This window comes from Macaca thibetana, chromosome 7 (genome assembly GCF_024542745.1).
Source record: "Macaca thibetana thibetana isolate TM-01 chromosome 7, ASM2454274v1, whole genome shotgun sequence".
NCBI lineage: Eukaryota > Metazoa > Chordata > Mammalia > Primates > Cercopithecidae > Macaca > Macaca thibetana.
The window spans coordinates 154,453,594-154,473,951 of record NC_065584.1 but is presented as its reverse complement, the minus strand read 5'-3'; the positions used below and the strand labels follow the sequence as shown (position 1 = coordinate 154,473,951).

The window sequence follows — 20,358 nt, the reverse complement described above, 5'->3', positions numbered from 1 at the left end:
CACTGTCTACCAGGCTGCTGCGAGCCTCAATGTACAGAGGAGGAACATGGGCTTTGGAGACACTCACTGGACAAACACAGATAGAGCACCTACTGTGTGCTGGAAAGGTGTTAGGTCTGGGGATATGGGAAAGGGAAAGATATTGAGATGCAGTGGGGCAGGCGAAGTCACCAGCCAATTATAATCAAATGAGGATGCCTGGCAATGCAAGAGTGTAGAGGAGGGGGAGCTGTCAGCCTGGGGATCCTGGAAGGCTCCTTGCAGGAAGCAAGGCCTGAGTGGAAAAGGCCGGAGAGCTGAATCTGCAGATGCCTGGGGGCCAGACAGAGCTGATTTAGAGGGGCCTGAAAACAATTCCACTTGATGGAGCAGAGGATAGTGGGTATACATGTGAGGAGGGAGGGGTAAACTGAGAGCTGAAGCCACAACCAGGCAAAGCCAGGTGCCAGTCATTACTTGCCCTGTGACCTGAGCAAGTTCCTTCATCTCTTTGAGGGTCAGGTAGCTCAGTTCTACAATAAAGACAATAATTCCTACCTTCCAGGCTTAGTGTGACCATGCAACATGACCACCGCCTAAGTGCCCATCTGGTGCTGGGCTGAGCCTTCCCCACACTGCCCTTCCCCATACCTGCCCAAGGGCAGGCATGGCGCCCTACCCTGCAGGCCAGTCTGGTCTAAGCACAACCCCAAATCATGTGGTAGAGGAGGGCAGGAGGGCCGGAATTCATTCCACCGCTCAGAGTCTGGGATGAGTACTAGAGCCCTGAGCCTCCCCAGCCATCCTCCCTCATGCTGCCCATCTCCAGGGGGACACGATTCGTGAGGGAGGGGTGTCCTTGAGGCTCCTCATATTTTGCAGATAACAGAGGACACCCAGGCATGGCCCCTGGGCTGTGACCAAAGTGGTCTGCCAGAGGAAGGTGTTGAAATCAAATTCTTACTCTCAAAGTTACCCAGAAGCGGGTAAACAGATTTTGTGGACAGAACTCAGACTACTCCCCTTCTCAAGGTTGTTGAGAATAGTTGTTGTTTTTTTTCATAGTTCAGTTTCTAGCACTGCCCACCCCTGCCTGCACCCCGTCTTGGGACTTCATCTTCATTGTGCCTCATATCCAGCATGTCAGTTTTATGTACCTCTGATGTTGTCCCTCCCTGACACCCCAAAGTCACTGCTCTCGTCCCTGGCTTCCACCTTCCTCCCTGGACTCTTGCCTCCCAGCCGACCTCTTAAGCACTGTCTCCAACCTTGCCAGTGTCCTCTGTAGGGTGCCAGGTGATACCACCACCCTAAGGGGAGAGCTGGGCTTTTGAGAAATACAAACCCAGGCCCCACTGCTGGAAACTCTTAAGCTAACACAGGGGACATGAAGTAATTTGGGGCTGGAGTACAGGACTTTGCAGAGTAAATTGAGGGATCCTGCAGTTTAGAACCAAACCACAAATAGTATTGAGGCCAGGCTATGGAGTACAGTCCTGACTGCCCAGGCCATTGGTTGTGACCCTGCTTCCTGGAGTCCCGGGTTTCCATACAATGGCCAGGTAAGCTGCAGGGAAAGAGGCAGGAAGCCAGGATGAGGGGCGGGGCTGCAGGGAAAGAGGCGGGGATGTTCGGTGAGGGGCAGGGCTGCAGGGTGGGGACGGGGCTACGGGGAAAGAGGCGGGGCTGCAGGGCGAGGGGCGGGGCCGTAGGATGAGGAGCAGGGCCGCAGCGTTCAGGACGCCCCCTCCTTTGCAACTGGCACAGCTCCTCTCCTGTCTGTTTTCCATGCTGTGGGCATGAGGAGGCAGGGCGCATGGAGATGACATACTAGTAAAAGGTGGGTTTGAAAGTTGTCAAAACGCGTTAGGGCAGTGTTGAAGGATTCTGAGCAGGGGAGGAGGTTACTATGAACTGATTTGGGGGATAAGAGGTGGAAGATGGATTGGAGAGACCAGGACACTGTTGGGAGCCTACCTGTTCCTAACCAGGCTGGGGTCAGGAGTGTAGAGGAGCAAAGAGGTGGAGATGACACTTTCTAGAGACAGAATAAGAAGCTGGCGCTTGAGAATGGATGGGGTGCAGATCTTCCCTCCTCTGCTAAGTGACTTGAAGGTAGGAACTGGGATCCTTCCACCTTTCTGACCCTCATGGTCTCTGTCACAGTCAGAGCCTTACAAGGCCCAAGTGCTTTCTAGGTACCGGCTGGGTGAATGAACAAGGGGCCAGGTCCTGCAGTCCCACAATATAAGCTCTGTGGAACTTGGAATGAGGGTCCTGACCTCATTCAGAGGCTGCGTGCCAGTGAGGGTTAGGGCACAAACTCTGCAGCCAGGGGTTCAATCCTGACCCCTCTCCCTGCCAGCTGCATGACCCTGGGCAAGTAACTAAGCTTCAGGTTGGCTCAATTTCTTCACTGGTAAAGTGGGAATAATAAGAGTATGTATTTCATAGAATTGTTGTGAGGACTGCATGCATATAAAGAAAGTGCTTAGGACAGTGCCTGGCAGCACAGGTATGTTAACTACTTAATAAAGGCAGTGATCATTGGGAGAGGAAATATGGCCTGGATTCTCGAGCCAGCCTGCCTGGATTCAAACCTGGCACTGCTGTTTGGTAGCTGTGTGTCCAGAGGCAAACTTATTAGCCTCTCTGGGTCTCAGTTTGCTTCCTTGTCAGAGAGGGTAATAATAATTTTACCTGTTTCCAGAACTGATATTCAGTTGCTGTATGCAACCATGCAGCCATACTTGCAGCTACAATATTCAAATATGTTCATACCAGCTGTTAACAGCCAGCTCATCTCCAAAGGGCCACCTATTCCCCTCTCAGATCTTTCCTGAAAGCTAGCAACGGCAACATTTACAACTAGGATGAAAGAGCTGTTCTTCTAATGGGGTTTATCAGTGGATTAAAAAGAATTCCAAAAACACTTTAAGAAATGACAGAATCCTTTTTTGGAGCAAACCATTCTTTTATTCATCCATTCATTCAATAAATATTTATTCTCTGACCCCAGATGTCAGAGCTAAAGAAAAATAAGCTTTGGTCCTTGCCCTCAGGAGACTCACAATATAGTGGGAAAAAAATAATCAGAAAGTAAGGGGCTGAGTAACAGAATAAACAGGGCCTGGGGACTCTCTCAAGGTGACAATGACAGAGGACAAATTTAACTGGCAGACCAAGATGGGACACTTTTTTTGTCCAGCAGTGGCCTCTCTACTTTATACTCACTCTTCCTATGTAGGGTTGCCAGATTTAGCAAAGAAAAATAGAAGATGCTCAATTAAATGTGAATTTCAGATAAACAACAAAGGAACTTTTTAGTGTCTAAGTATGTCCCAACATAAATGCATGGAACTTACACTAAAAAAAAAATAATTTTTCCTTGTTTATCTGAAATTCACATTTAAGCTGGCATCCTGTATTTTATCTGGCAACCCCATACACGAGTTTGTTTCCTGGAGAGAACAAGAAGAAAAAGCTAGTACGGGGAGGGAGAAGAGACTGAAGGGACCTGGAGGGAAGTGGGGAGGAAAGGCAGAGGAGGCAGGGGGAGGAAGGGAGAGATGGGAGGCAGGGCTGAAGGGAGACAGATGCACCCTCATTGCAGCTGCTTCTCCCTCCCTCAATTGCCTCCCCAGTGATGTGCCAGGGAGGCGTGCAGGCACGGCTTGGGAACCTGAGTGTGCTCTCTGAAATGTCAGCAGAAATAAACCTGGCTAATCCTCTGCGATGGCCCGTCACATTAATATCCCTGAAATTCCAAGCGGATTAAAATAACCGTGAGCATGACACCATTTGGAAGACTGGGGATTTACTTGGAAGCGGTGGCCCATTGGCGAGCATTCCTCTAATTGCTGCTTCGTATAAATAGAGTGTTCTTTAATATCGCCACCAGCCCGGGCTGACAGATTTAGATCGGAGCTGTCTAAGTCATTAGTGCCCAGGCTGTGGTAAACCAAGGCTCCGTTAGGGCTGTAAATGGGATTCTCACGGGCCAATCAATCTTACCAAAGCCGCCAGTGTTGCCTGTTGATCTGCAAGGTCCTGAGTGGCTACAGCTTCCCAGAAATGTGCTTGCATCTGTCAGAATTATAAGCGGCTGGCAGCTGACACAAAGGTCATATTTGCTGCTAGTGTGGAAATAGAATCTCCCCAGTACAAGAAATGCTACTTAGCAGTATATCAATTGCAGGCGGGTCATTAAAGGAGGTGTGTGTGTGTGTGTGTGTGTATGTTACAACCTGCGTTGCCTAGAACCTGTATCCTTTGTAGGTCTACCGCTGGGCTCAAAAGCAGGTGCTCTGTTGAATAAAATTAAATAATAACTAGTTCATGATGAACTGCTCAGCATTATCATCATAAGGCAGTTTTTCCTTCTGTCATCTAACAAGTATTTATTGAGTGTTCATGCTGTTCCAGCCACTGTTCTAAGCACTCTATAACGACTTAGTGAAGGCTCTCTCACTTGCTGGCTGTGTCGTTTGAACGTGTGATTGGCCTCTCTGAGCCTCAGGTTTTCCATCTGTAAAATGAGGATAGTAATACCTGCTTCGGCTGGGCGCGGTGGCTCACCCTTCAGCTGGCTTGTAATCCCAGCACTTCGGGAGGCCGAGACGGGTAGATCATGAGATCAGGCGTTCAATACCAGCCTGGTCAACATAGTGAAACGCCGACTCTACTAAAAATACAACAAATTAGCTGGGTGTGGTGGTGGGCCCTTGTAATCCCATCTACTCAGGAGGCTAAGACAGGAGAAGTGCTTGAACCTGGGAGGCAGAGATTGCGGTGAGCCGAGATCGTGCCATTGCACTCCAGCCTGGGCAACAGTGTGAGACTCCATCTCAAAAAAATAAATAAAAAAAAAATAAAAGTAACACCTGCTTCAGAGAGTGTTGGGAAGCTCTGATGAAATAAAGTTCCTAAGATGCTAGAGCTGGTGATACTCAGTGTGCCCCAGCCAGCAATGGTAATGAAAACTTACATCAGATGGTAGCATCTGAGAGGTTGGTAGAGGAGACAAGGGAGCCAGGAAGGGATTGGCCAGACTCAGAGGTGGTAAACCAGTTGTGGGCACCCCGTGAGGAGTAACTAAAGGTCTAGATGACTGTGTCTACTCAGCTCCATCTGAGGGCAGATCTGATTTGGGGAGGGGATCTCACAGCAATGGCAGGTTCCAGGACAGGGTCTGTGCATGCTTGACGCTACATTATGCTCTATTCAAGTAGCCCCAGGGAAGCCAGGTCCTGCTCCACCCAAAGAGAGGGGACAGATAAGGGACAGGCACAGGAGCTTCTAGCAGCATCAGACTTGGGCAAGGCAAAACCACTGGGGAACCCAGGTTGTCTCTTGGATTTTTTCCTGGCCCATCTCACCAACTGGAAGCCTCATCAGCTCTGCAACAAACCTGGGATGCTTGTTTTGGAGTTGATTCTCTGTAGGTGAATTGGATCTGGGTTAAGCCAAGCAATTCTTGGACAAGTTGGCTTATAAGATGGGATTGCATGAAGCACCATGGCGAGGAGTCCGTTTTCTGTGTTGTGACAGAATTCCACCCAGAATCCACTGAAAGTTCATCTAGGGAGGTTGCTTTTGCAAGACTCAGCAAGGGGGTTGCTCATCCCAGCCACTGGCACATTCCTCATGACTGCTTGGTTCCTTGTGTCAACATAACACGTTACATGTTTATAAGTCTGTTTCGTCTCATGGCTTGTAGGAGTCTCACATCAGCACGCTTCAGCTCTCTGGGGGGCCGCTTGACCCAACACAAAGAACTCAAACTTTGGAATCCCTCAGCCCTGGAATCACACCTGCCTTCACCATCCGTTTCACTCAGTAGTCCAAAAATTCTAAACCCCACCTTTTTATGCATTTTAACGGCTCTGAAATCAGAATGTGTGTTGCAATCAGTGACACCTTGCTGTTATAATTGGCAGTTCTATTACATATATATATATATTTATATTTATATTTATATTTTATTTTTTTTGAGACAGAGTGGCTCTCTGTTGCCCAGGCTGGAGTGCAGCGGCGGGATCTTGGCTCACTGCAAGCTCCACCTCGTGGGTTCACGCCATTCTCCTGCCTTAGCCTCCCAAGTAGCTGGGACTACAGGTGCCCGCCACCACACTGGGCTAATTTTTTGCATTTTTAGTAGAGATGCGGTTTCACCGTGTTAGCCAGAATGGTCTCGACCTCCTGACCTTGTGATCTGCCCGCCTTGGCCTTCCAAAGTGCTGAGATTACAGGTGTGAGCCACCGCACCCAGCCCCTTTTTTCTTTTTTTTTTTTTTTTTTTTGAGACGGAGTCTCGCTCTGTCACCCAGGCTGGAGTGCAGTGGCCGGATCTCAGCTCACTGCAAGCTCCGCCTCCCGGGTTTACGCCATTCTCCTGCCTCAGCCTCCCGAGTAGCTGGGACTACAGGCGCCCGCCGCCTCGCCCGGCTAGTTTTTTGTATTCTTTAGTAGAGACAGGGTTTCACTGTGTTAGCCAGGATGGTCTCGATCTCCTGACCTCGTGATCCGCCTGCCTCGGCCTCCCAAAGTGCTGGGATTACAGGCTTGAGCCACCGTACCTGGCCCCAGCCCCTTTTATCTATTTTTGTTGTTTGTAAAATAATTGTGTGTCTTACAATCTACTGAGTCTTAGAGTTGATGAATTAATTATGTGTCTGAGCTTTGGCAGGTTTCTTCCGCTGAAGCTGTTTCCACATCTGTAAACCGAGGCTGACTGCACCTCCGCACCAGGGCTGTCATGGAGACTAAATAAGATCTAATTGGAAGTGGAAAGTACTCGAATGTGGCAGACACTGGATGCATGAAAGCTGCCACTACTGTCAGTAGGGCAGCAAAGGTGACCTCATTTTACAGATGAGGAAACTAAGCCCCAAGGGGAGGCTTGACCGAAGTCCCACAGACACAGGCAGAGGTTTAAGATTTTCAAAAGACTCTCATCTGCGTCGTCTCCTCCAGTGTTTACGATCACCAAGCCAGGAACGAGCGTGACTCACTGCAGGTGCAACTGGGCACTCAGTGGCTGGTGGGCTTGGGCCCAGAGGCAACCAGCAGTGCCAGCCCTATTTTACGGGAAATCACTGCCAACATGCTGCCAATCATTTTAACTTTGACGTAGGATGTAGGTAAGGAAAATCAGGTGCTTGCAACCTTTCTAAAGAAAATATTGTGGACTAGTTTTAACTCTATGTATAAACTACAGTTTATATTATATCAGAATGAATGTCACAGGCTACATTCAGATATTTTTTAAAGAAAAATCTAATTTCTCCCTTGATCCCCTATTCCACTTTTAGCAGGACTGCCATTCAAGTTGATTCAAAGCTTTCCCTTTCTCGCCTTCTCCCAGAGGGTACGTTCAGTTGAGGTGGAGAAAACATCACATCAAGGCATCCAGGGGCGCACACCTGGCTCTCTGCCATCACCTGTGCACCCCGGCTGCCACTGGACTGGCCATTGCCCAGCTAGTCCTTGGCGGCGGCCACCCCTTGTGGACTGGTGGGGAGTCCTCATTCCTGCCCTTGGTCCACACTTGCATCTGCTCTCACATCCCACCACCCCAGACTCAAGGCCCTCCAGGTGTTCTGGCTGTCAGGACCATCAGATACACTCAGAAACATTCTGTTGTTTGCTACACAATACTGGGGGGATGAGGGCTTGTGATGCAGCCTGGACCCCCAGGAGGTTACTTCCTGCCTGTCTATTGGTCCCTCACGATGCTGAATGCTGGGACTTTTCTATGGAGCTTCCAGCCTCCCCACGGAGTAGGGGCACCATCTCTCTTCTCTCTGATCCCCTAAACTATTGGAGATTCTATCATCCCCTCAACTTCAGAGCTTGAGGGGATGGAATGTGTAGGCAGGACCATTCCCAGGGATTCATACCAGCCTTTAACTCTCTTTCCTTCTAAGGACTTTTTTTTTTCTTTGCTCAGGGAGTCATTAATGTAGACTTAGTAGGTGGGAAAAAGTAGCTTAACAAACCATACACTAGTCCTCCTGAGTTCTGTGTGTCAGGATTTGGATTCTCAAAAGCAAGATTTTGAGACTCTCAAGTTATTGTCTCTGCCATGGGTTTCAAAAGCTGCTTATTTGTTTCTCTCTCACTCTGCATTTCTGCTGTAGTTACTCTACCACGAGGCTAGTGAGTAAAGAATGAAAGGAGGGTAGGAATTCCCAAGGAGAGCAGTAGATGTGAATGTTTCAAATAGTTCATATCCTTCTATCATGGAAGCAGGAACTCTGCAAGGTCCATGTTGCTGATTAAACAAAGATTTTAAACACTTTTGTAAAAGAGTACCCTTGGCTGCATGATCTGAACTGCAAGACAGGAGATGGGCTTTGTAACCTCACTCTGCCCCCAACCAAATGGGGGCTTCCTTCCTGTGTGAGTCGTTGGGAGAGACGGGCTCCAGGCTTCAGCTGCAGAAGCCATAAAAGCCTTCCACCTGTTCTCCCAGACCCTAACAGCCAGGGCGGGGAACGCAGTCTGTGCTCAGCCAATCACCTGTCCCCACTGGGAAGGACACAGAGAGCCATGGGTCCATTTCTGATGCATCATGGGCCCTAGCTGAAGTGGGCTAATCAGATTTCGTGGCATGATCTGGCTATGCTCTTAGCAGCCCACTTTCCCTTGGCTTCTGCTTGTTTTCTGGACCTGGTTCTCCAGCCTTCCAGTGGGTTCCGTGGCCTTCCCCATATCCTTCCATCAAATCTCATTCTCCCTAGGTATCCAGCATTGGTATCTATGTTGTCCAGCCAAGAGCTCTGACTGGTGATCACGAGTAACTCAGTTCTCTACGGACCTTGATGTCCCTCTCAAGGAGGTATTTAAGCCAGATGAACTCCAGGATCTTACAATCTACCTTATGCTTTAAGTGCTCTGGGGCTGAAATGCATAGCCCAGTTGTCCAGTTCACCCATTCATGCCCGATTCTCCACCGTTCTCTAGGTGGCCCCTATCTACATTTCAGGGACTAGTCACCCTCTGCACAGTCAGCCTCACACCCCATTCCATCCAGTATGCAAATGATCCACCCACAACGAGTTCCATGATCATTCAATAAAGGCTCCTTTATTACAGGACTTCTCAGATCCTTTAATATGCTAATGTACTTTGTGATCTTCTAAGAGAGGACTGTAATACACATAAATCATTTCCCAAATAAATTTCATTGTATAAATGTTGCCTCGCTGCCTTTTTCAAGAACTAGAACATAATGGAACACTGCTGTAGAAAAAAGATACCAAATGTCACGAGGAAAGACAACATCTGGTATGACTTCCAAAACATACACACACACACAAACTTGCACATGCAGGAATTGCCTGGTCCAGCCTGACTGCATTATAACTTTTTTTTTTCTTTTTGGCCTCCATTTAGCTTCCTGGATGCACGGGGATAACCAGTGTTAAGTGCCTTCACCTGGGGTTCTATGTCCAGGGCAACAGTCAGTGGTGACTCAGGGTTTGGTCTTTCCACACTCCACGGTGCCTGCTCTGTGCTCTGTGCCACTCAAGATGAAGCAAGTGCCACAAGAGCCCTGGATGAGCAGCTGTGATGTGTGCAGTGTGCAATCCCCTGCCCCACAGAATTCCTGGTGGAGGAGAACAAACAAGCCAAGGGTGACAACAAGCATGACACACTGGTGACCCTGCCCAGTGGGGCCTGAGTGCCCACCGTCCAGCCTCTCAGGCAGCCATGGTTTGGCCTCTAGGGAGAGTTTGGAAGCTTCCCTAACACCTACCCCCAGGTCACAGAAAGCCTCAAACATACCACAGTCCCTTTTCTGTTCTCCCATAGACATGCCATTCAGGAACATGTCAAAACATTTTGAAACAATTTCTGCCCTCAAGTTATATACCCTGTCCGGAGAGAATAGCTTCCCCAAGTGTGCATCTTATTGCATCAAGAAGGATTTCCTTGAGAAGCTCTAAGGAGAACTCCTCAGATCTCTGTCACAGGGCTGGCTGGAGATGCCGGCACCCAGATCCCTCCAGGAGTGCTTGGTTGTGACTCCATGGACTCCATGGGGACATGAGCATGGTCCCCTTTAACCTCTTTGCCTTCCAAACTGTAATTATTAAGGAATATATCTTCCTTATTATATTTGGTCTCTTTTTTTCACTGATCATACTTGTATCAGTGAGGACTCATTCTACTTCGGTTAACTTGTAATCTGACCCAAATGTGTTTAAACATAAAAGAAAATTTATTAGTTCCTATTACTAAAAGATCAAAGGGTAGGGCCAGCTTCAGGCAAGGCTGGATCAGGGGTTCTGTGCTGTCTCCAGTACATGACCTCTCTCCAGTCCTCAGCTTTATTCTCAAGCTCAAGGTACCATCCAAGGCTCATTTAATAAGCCTGAAGGTTCAAGTCTAGCAGGGAGACTTGAGCCTGCTTTCCACAAAAGTCCTGACCTTCATTCTGATTGTACCAGCCTCTGGTAACATGCCCACCCCTGAACTAATTGCTGTGGCCTTGGAAATGAGAAGTGATGATTGGCTTAGGTCAGGGTCATGTGCTCTACCTCCAGAACCCCCACCGAAGCCACCTGGGCTAAGAGAGGGCTTGACCCCAAGTCCAATCAGGAACTGTTGTTAGATAATGAAGAAATGAATGTGAGGGAGGGGTAAGCAATAACTGTGTGCTAACTACTGATTCACAAGACATCTAGCTCAAAACAGTGAGTGACCAGGGGATCTTTAAAACTTCTCACTAAGGAAGGAAAACTAGGCCCTTGCTCGGTCACCACACAGGATCTGCAAGCTGCGAATCCATGAGTTTCGGCACCCACTTGAACTTTCACAATCAGAGATGGCAGCGGTGAAGGCATCAACATTGAAAGCTGCCAGGCCTTGGTATTCTCATCCAGTATATGTGAGATGCTGGCAACATTATCATCAAGCAATGGCTTGGATGCAAAGCCACCACAAAGGCCTACAGGAAGGCCGTGAAATCCTGTTTCAGTCTTCCATGGTACTTCCCTCTGGCACTTCTTCCCCAAAGCTGTTACGCTAACTAGGCTGCGTATCCTTCGTCCTTCTAGGGCCATCATGTGGCCTAGCAGGACTCCCCCTGCAGTTCTTTACATTTCAGAGGGTCTGGGCAGCATCCACATGACAGCAGTAGAGTCCAGGCATCCACAAGAGAAGACCAAGCTTTGTCCAAAGAGGAAGAGATGGAGATTGAGTTAGATGCAGAGGTAGAATGTGACCTGAGCAATATGGAAATCACCAAAGAGCTCCGCCAGTACTCTGCAGAGACTGAGAGGTACAGAGAAGAATGACGGCGGTGACAGCAGCTGGATGCAGAGTGCCTGGACAGCTACGTGAATGCTGACCATGACCTGTACTGCAACACCTGCTGGTCGGTAGAGACTCCAACTGAGAGGCCTAGTGAGCAGTGTCCCAGGCCGAGATGAAGCGTTTGTACGGGGACAGCGCCACCAAGATCCAGGCCATGGAGGCTGCAGTGCAGTTGAGCTTTGACACGCACTGTGACCAAAAGCAGCCCAAGTACTGGCCGGTCATCCCCCTGAAGTTCTGAGCTCAGGGTACAGGGCCCCCAGCCTCTCCCTCTTCCTTTTGGGTACATGTTCTTCCTCTCTCCTTCTATACATTTCTCAGGGAAAGGGGACTTTGTACTGAGGTACAGGCATGTTCACCACAGTCCCAGTGGGCCTGTCACGGGGTGGATGCACTATGCCAGCCACTTGGAGGTTGGCACACATGTTCTGTTGCCGACATGATAAATTTTCTCCTGACATAAAATGATAATTTTGTATATATTATACAGTTTTTTTTTTTTACATTGTCAGTAACAGTTCATTAAGGTTCTTGCCTAGAAAAACAAAACAAAACAAAACAAAACTTCTCACCAGAATGTCAGGAATGTAGACAAAGGGGCAAATACCCAGCAATCTCACCTGCCTACCCCGAAAACCCTCCATTAGAGGCCTACTTGGAAAAGAAGAAGGGGCTTCACATCTCTGCTCCCATCTGGGCTGTCCGTGTGTCTGATCCACCAGAAACAAGCCCAGCCACTCCTCTCTGCCTCTTAAGAGTTGTCCTTTGAAGCAGAAATCTTATTACCTCTCTCCATCACAGCACTCCTCATCTTTTGCACCATCTGTCTACAACCAAGTCAGAAACTACAGATTACAGAAGACGGAAAGGCAGGGTCAGGTGAGCAATGCATTGTGGGAAGTGTCCTCCTCACCAGCCGGCTGGAGCTGGAGAAAAGGGAGAAACTATGACAACCAGAGCATGCTGGGAAGACACCCTTGCCCCACAGCAGCTTAGTGTCAGAGGCTTAGGTGGTGGTTAAGGCCCCCAAGTCAGCACAGCCCAGACAAACCAGGAGCCAGAGGCAAATTGGGAGCCCTCACACCTGCCCCAAGCTGCAGACCTGAGAAGAGCATGTGCCCATCTTTCCAGGGAGCTCAATAAAAGAGGATACACCATTCACTTGAAAAAGGGAGATAATATATATTTCACTTCAAAATGAAGCAACAAGGTAATATAAAAAGGGAGATAGGTGAGAAATGGGAGAATTACAAAGTAACTAAAATCTTAATATTTAAATTAAAAACCACTTTGGAAGTAAGTAATAAAAAATAGACTTGATGACCCAGAAAAACAAATCAGCAAGGTAGAGAAAAAATTGGCCACCTCTCTTGGGATACAAAGGGAAAGGAGAAAGGGGTGATAATTATGAGAAAAAAGATGAGAGACAGGAAAAAGAGTTGAGGTAAAAATGCTGGAACTTATTTCTTGAGCAGACTGGTGAAACAGACAAATCTCTGGCAAGGCTAATCAAAAAGAAAGAGAGTGGCATGATGGTGAAAAGGACATGGGGGATGTATCCAGAGACACAGCGGTCCTCAGTGTATGAAGAGAGTCAGGGAACTCCGTGAGCTGAATTGTGACTACGTTTTTCTCAGTCCAGCTTCACCTGCTTTGGGATTGCTATCTGTTCCAAGACATCAATCTGAATCTGGCACTTAGTACCTGCAAGGCTCAGTTTTTGGTTTTGTTGTGAATTTTATCTTTATCTGCAACTTCGTGGAGATGTAGTGAGATGTTGAGAGTGGCTGTGTTGGCTGGGGTGGGGGTTCTAAAGCCTGATACAAGGTACCAGGAGTCAGGGAATTGGGGCACTGTGAGGACACTGGGTGGGCTTACTGGGCCAAAGGGAGTGAGCAGGCTGCAAAGACAACTGTCCTGATTTTGCCAAGGGCAGGCAGCACCACCAGCCAATTAAGAGAAACAGCCCATGAAGAAATGGTTTTGTTCAGCCGAGTAGCACATTCAGGACAACCCTGGAAAATAAAGATTTATCACCCCAGAAACCCCCACAGTTCTGATGAGGTTGGGTTCAGCCAGCAGATGCGTCCGCCCAGTTAGGGAGGGGTGGAGGATGGCCGCTACTGGAGGGGCCGCCCAGCTGGTCTGCAGTGGCTTGGGAGCTTGGGCTTCTGCACATTCCCCATCCCTCCCCCGCCTGGGCGCCACCCAGAGCTCGGCCTTGCATGGTCCTTCCAAGGAAGCTTGCTGAGTGCTGGAGTTCAGCACCACCTCCCCAGCCGCCTCCCACACCCACCCACACATCTGCTGGAGAGGGGCAGAGAGCACTGATTTTGGAGTCAGAAGTCTTAAAGTTCTGACCTTGACGTGCTTGGTGACTGTCAGCGTTCCTGGCATCTCAGGGTATCAGCCCCCATGGAAGTGGCATCCCTGGGCCTGGCCCCAGCCCTCAGGAGCACTGTGACATCCGAATGAGACATCCAGTGGAAAAGCACTGTTGAAAGGATAAAGCTGTGTCCAGTAATCAAGACTGGGAAGATTCTAAGCACATTGAGAGTGAAAAGAGAGAACCTGAGGGAGAATATGTTAGAATGGGAGGGTAGTCCTGTCAGAAAGCTAGCATTCTGTTTCTAAGAAAAAAAAAAAAAAAAAAAGGTCTTTTGAGGCATCTCAGTGAGAAGGGAAGATTGCAGACCTGTACTTAAGTCTTCACTCTGACACCAGCTCTGGGACCACCCTCAAGCCCCTCTCTCTCTGTCTGACTCTACTCTGTGTGATGTGTGTCAGCTTCGAAGTGATTGCATACAAGACTTGAAAAGAAATTCCCAAAGTTTCATCTGTGTGTGTATATATATATACAATTTCATGTATATACTTTATAATTATATACAAACATATACAATTTTATATTTATACCATATACAAAATGTGCATGTGCGTGCACATGCACATACATGTGCATATATATATACATACATGTAAATACATATAGTAAAGGAAAAAGGGACAATTTTCCAGCCGGCTGAAAATGGCGACCTATTGAAGGAGGTCAGAGTGAAATGGAAATACTCCTTTGGCTGTGCATTTGCTAACACAGCCTGTTTTCTGATTTATTTTATCAATCCTGAAGAATATTTCCTATAGGCAAGAAGCAGCTCCGGGCTGTACACTTACTGGAGCCAGATGTCATAAAAGGAACCTGAATCCAAAGGCAGAAAATTCCGGATCAAATGCCATTTGCTGTGTGTAGCAATTGTGTACCTGCTCGGGGCCTCAGTTTCCCCTTCTGCAAAATAGGGATGGATGAAAAGATTCCCATCCCCCATGTCTTAGTCTGGGCTGCTGTAACAAAGTGCCATAGAGTAGGTGGCTTATAAAATCAGCATTTATTTCTGACAGTGCTGGAGGCCAGATGTCCAAGATCGGGATGCTGGCATGGCAAGGTTCTGGCATGGCAGCTCTCTTCCGGGTTGCAGACTGCTGTGGTCACATGGCAGAAAGAGAACTACAGAGCCCTCTGTGGTCCCCTTTACAGAGGCACGAATCCCATTCTTGAGGGTCCCGCCCTCCTGACCTAATTATCTCCCGATGGCCCCGCCTCCCAATGCCATCACAGTGAGATAAGGATTTCAGATATGAATTTCAGGGGGATGCACACATGGAGTCCCCAACACCACATCACCATTCTTTAACAAACAGGTCTAATGGGACAATTTGGAGGAAGGAAATCTTTTGCAAGAAAATAATAATCACTTTGTTTTTAGGTAGACTGCATGCATATATTTAACTTTTCACAAGTCTATTAATGTGCTCATATGGACGTGAGCTCATCTTAGTTCTCACTTTTTCTCTTTTTGCTCAGCTCCTGCCCTATGGGAGATCTTTAAGGACCTCTCTAGCTCTGGTGGTCCACGTTTCTGAAGCAGGAAAACTTCAAGGGAAAGGTAAACGGACAGGGAATGTGCAGGGGGCCACAGGGGTGCCTGGAGCTGGGATGGGGGCGTGCCAGGCTCCACGTGGAGGGATCCTCACACTTGCTCCAGGAGCAGAGAGAGTGGGCTTTTCCTCTGCCTCCCTGACTCTGAGAGTCTCCCTAGCTAATTCCAGGGCAGGTCCCAGCTCAGGTCTAGAAGCTGAGCCATATCTGAGGTGGGTCTCCAAATTCCCCATCTCTCGTGGAATCTGGGCATCAGAGAAACCACCAGAATCCTTTGACTCAGCCAACGATACTTGTCTATATTGGTTGTTCAATCTCCCAATAAAACTCTCAAAGGAAAACTGTCCCTTCCCTCTTCCTGTAGGGAGTGGGAGCTGGTGTACTCCCAGAATTTCAAGCCAACTGGCCCATTTCCTTCCATCTTAGGCACCTCTGGAAGGTAGAATGTTCACATTCTCGCCCAATTCTTAGTCATCATTCGGTCAGGAACTACTTCATCCAGGGAAGAGAAAGCAAAAACAAGCACAGAAAGGTCAGTCTCGATGAGCAAGCAATTCACAGAAGTCACAGGAGTGGCCAAGAAACACGAAAAAAATACTTACAACTACAGTAAAAAGCAAACAAGTGCAAAGTAAAACAACAATGATATGGCCTTGACAAAGATGAAAAGGGAGGAAGAGAAGGAGGATGTCATGTTCTGTGTCAACAAGGCTGTAGGGAAGTGGGCGCTCCCTGGGCACCCTGAGGATTTGCTGTGATGAAGCCATGCATGCCTTTGGGGAAGCTCCCTGTCACTGATCTCTCTCTCTCTCTCTGCAGCCCAGACTCAGAGAGTCAGTTTTCACTCACAGCAAGATCCAGCCAGGCCTGGGACCAGAATTTGCCCAATGGGGGCTCACTTTTCCTGGCCAATTCCTACTCACACAGCTCCTTGTAGCCAGTCCAGTCCCCTCATGTGGGCTCAGAAGCTTTCTGAGGGCCTTCACTGGAGATGTGGGCCTGAAGCTGGCTGCCATGGCACCAGCCCTGCCCAGGCCTGCCATCCCAGGGTGCTGCTGGCCTGCTGAGCCTGGTCAGCCTCTCCACACTGCTCCCCACGTCTGCGTGTAGCCTCATAAGAAGGCCACCCCTCCCCTCTACCTTCCCACCAGATAGAAGCAGCCACCGATATAAACTTGAGGACAGAGGTGATGCATGAACACGTATTTCTGAGAAGGAGGCCTGGAAACAGCCTCTTGCTCATACCTGGCTCAGATGTGTGCTTAATTCACCTTTTCTCTCTCTCTTTTCTTGCAGAGAGAAAGAGTGGTGTAGCCAAAGGGAGGGAACTCAGGATCAGGTCTTATTCTACCCCAGCTGTAGTGTCTCTGCTTTCTCGATCCAGGTGAGTGAGTGCAGGTGAGAAGGAGACAGGCTGCCCCAGCCCATTCTCTGGCTTTGTGGATCCCTCCCATTCAATTCTTCAGACCCTTCAGAGCTGACCTGCGCCCTTGGTCTGGATGCTATAGGAGTAGCTCATAGGGATTCAAAGTGATCCTGTTGGGGTTGCCTGCAGGAGCAATTTCAGGTGGGAAGAAATCAGCTGTGAGTTCATTTCTGCCTGCAGGGTGGAAGTTAGGGGATATAGGACAGGCACCACCTCAAGGAGCCCTAGACTGGCTTTATACAGACCCGTAAGCCTCCACGGATTCCTTCAAGGCTGGGGTATTGAGGGCCTTGGATTCCAAGTTCCTCTCACTCACCACCAAGGCAGGCTGAAAAGCAGATGGTTGAGGCCAGGCCTAGGAGTCAAGAAGGAATAGGTTAGGTCAGGAATGAGGGATGCCAGGGCCGGGGGTCAAGGCAGGACAGACACCCCAACACCAAGGAAGCCATCAGGGCAGCAGCACAGAGCTCCAGCCACGGGCAGAACCTGATGCTGAAGTCACTCCTGCCTCAGCCAGGAAGCATCTCACATCTTCCCTGTCCCCAGGCTGGGGACTGCCTATAACTGCCTGCTTGGAGGAAGTGAGCCACAGCAAAACGTTGTTGAAAATACTAGCAGCTACATGTATGAAGCATCTACTGTGTGCTGTCTCTGCACTAGACATTTTATGTATGTTATCCCTTTTCATTTTAGTCTTGCAAACTACTCTGTGAGGTCTGAATATTGTCCCCGTTTTACAGAGAGGCAATGAAAGCTGAAAGAGGTACAACAGCTTGCCTGGGGCTGTGTAGTTCTCCGCAGCAGGACCTGGATGTGAACTTAGGCCAGCCTGGTTCCAGAGCCCAGAGCCCCGGCTCTTAACTTCCCCTACTGACAGCCTCCATGGGATAGAGATGGGACAGGGTCTCCATTCAGCCGATTCTCTTTCCCTCCCCTATTCTCAGCCCCTTTCTACCCAGGCATTTCCATCATACCATTGCTCCCATTGAAAGTTCACCTGCTGCCGGGCACGGTGGCTCACACCTATAATCCCAGCACTTTGGGAGGCCGAGGTGGGCTGATCACCTGAGATTGGGAGTTCAAGACCAGCCTGACCAACATGGAGAAACCTCATCTCTACTAAAAATACAAAAAACAAAACAAAACAAAAAAAAAACTGGGAGTGGTGGCGCATGCCTATAATCCTAGCTACTTGGGAGGCTGAGGCAGGAGAATCACTTGAACCCAGGAGGTGGAAGACACAGTGAGTCGATATTGTGCCATTGCATTCCAGCCTGGGCAACAAGAGTGAAACTGTAAAACTCCGTCTCAAAAAAAAAAAAAAAAAAAGAAAGTTCACCTGCTAAACTCCATGCTCCCATTGGCAGCAGTTCTCCAACTAGACTTCTTCCATCTCTTCTCACGACAATGCTGTGCGGGAGCCAGCAGGCGTGTTTCCCCATTACACAGGTGGAGAAACTGGGGGTTCAGGGAAACGAAATAACTGGCCACCAGTACCCTGTCATCAGGACAGGACTTCAAAGCCAGGCCCCTAAGTCCAGCATCCCTCTAGGCCTCTTCACAGTACTGCCTGTGAATTGAGACGCATCTGTGCCTCTAACAGATCTTTAAACTTCTTCTGTAGCTCACCATGTCCAGCTTGCCAAGGACTGCCTGCAGAAGAGGGCTGTATTGCCAAGGCCTCTCAAGATTCTGGGGCCCCGCTGGGGGTCCTCCTCAGCAGCTAGGGGACATCTTGCCCACCTTCTTCAGTACCCCAGGCAGTGAGGATGCTGTACAGGTTCAGGAGACCACAGAGCTAGCAGTGTGTGGGTTGTGTTGCATCCCTGAGTGGTGTGTATTTCTTTAGGTCTCCGCTTGGGAGGGCCCCTCTGATTGGAAGGCTCAGTGAGGAGCTCTCTGAATGCTGAGGCTGAACCAGGCAGGCCCCCAGTGGTACTGAGCAAGGGCGACTGTCCCAGAGAAACTGTGATACAGAAACCACAGAGAGGACTCTCCTAAGAAATGCCACAAGCCACCTGGTGGGACATTCATTCCTTTCCAAGAATTTGGCTTCTGTTCTCTAATGTTTTTCATCTTAGGAGTCAGGTAGAACAGGTTAACTTGATTACTTGTTTGCTTCAAGCTTTGACAAATGAGAAATAAATAAGGTCCAAATAAATAAAATAATATTTGTTTTATAATATTGAGGTGTCAATAATATTGAAGTTCAAATAAATAAAATAATATTCATTAGGAAAGAGCTGGAGGGACCGCAGAGTCTCCTGACACCCAGGACGGGCCCCTCCTGCTCACATGGTGACCCACCACTCTCCCTCAGTCTGGTTACTTATTAGGAAGTCTCCATTGGCACGGAGTAGACCAAAAATTTGGCTGTGCCTCTACTCCTGTGAATGTTTGATTTGTACACCCTCAGCTTTAACCCAGAGCCCTGGGCTTCTGGAAAGGGTGGGGTTGGAGGCATTCTAAGACCTTGACTTGGAAGGAATTCCAGGAGACTAGGTTGCTTCTTTCAACCCCACCAGCAGCCTGAGCAGGTCTGCCTGAGCCACATACTTGCTCAGACCTCACTACTAGCTAGGGCCCCCTTTCCTTCTTTTCCTTCCTCTCCCTCTCACTCTCCATCATGAAGTTTTCAAGGGCTGGGACGGCCGCATTCCACAGCATTGAAATCACAGCTCCATTTCATTCAGGCAAATGGCATTTTTGCCTGAATCAAAAGTGAGAGCTTGAAAGGATCTTATTGATGGTTTCAACCACCTCCCTCTTTTAATAGATGAAGAAAATGAAGGCACGGGGGAGGCAGCTCTCCAGGGTCACTCAGTGGGTCAGTGAAGGCGCCGTGCTAAGCACCCAGGGCCTGGACCCTTAGGCACTGCTTGTCCCAGTGAGCTCCCGTCCCACTGTCCACTCCTAACCACAGATGCCCATGCTGGAAGGAACCCCAGGAAGTGTGTGGCCAGGGCAAGGGTTGGGGACAAGCCTGAATGCCCACTGGGGACACAAGGTCACACCAAGGAAAAGGACAGCCAGGACTTGGGGGATGACTGCCACACAGATCATTGCTGAGCACGCACAGGATTTCTGGATATTCTTTTTTTTTTCTTTTTTAAGAAGAGCCAGAAAATACATTGTAATGTAAAATATTCCCATTTTAAATATAGAAAGTATTCAAATTTAAAAAGAAAAGACTACTGTGTGGCCTCTGATGAAGTCCAATTGTCCCTTTTTACAGACAAGAAAACTGAGGCATGGGGTAGTGGTCTGTAACAGGCCACAAAGAGACAAAACCCAGGGCAGTGCAGTCATTTCTGGAGAATGCCACTTTGGGGCCAGCTGTCCTGTCGGCACTCATTATGAGATGGCATCCCATGAGAACGTGTCCTCACGCACCCGGCCCCAGCCCCTCCTCAGGTCTCGTGTGATTCTCCTCGGGGGACCTTAGCCTTGGCCTTCCATTATGTTCTTTCTGTGGCCCACATTCCAAAAATCTCTGTAAGTGTTTTTTTTTATCCCAACATGTCCTTTTAAGACTCCAAAGTGGGCCAGAACATTCCGAGACCCTGCTGGAGGCTGGGAAAGGCGGCAGACACCCCTGCCCTCTGCCAAGCCCTTCCCACATGCCATTCCCCTTGCCACTGGACATTCTGCCCTTTGCAGCCCAGCTCCAAACAGCACAGCTGACACCCCA

The 20,358-nt window shown here is 48.8% G+C and overlaps 1 protein-coding gene and 1 pseudogene across 1 annotated transcript in view; one reads left to right on the top strand and one right to left on the bottom strand.

The window, feature by feature from the left end:
* The window catches only part of LOC126958166 (40S ribosomal protein SA-like), a 900,761-nt gene that overhangs the window by 600,452 nt on the left and 279,951 nt on the right, over positions 1-20,358 (bottom strand). The window lies entirely within an intron of this gene.
* LOC126958178 (gem-associated protein 8-like) lies at positions 10,784-11,545 on the top strand (annotated as a pseudogene).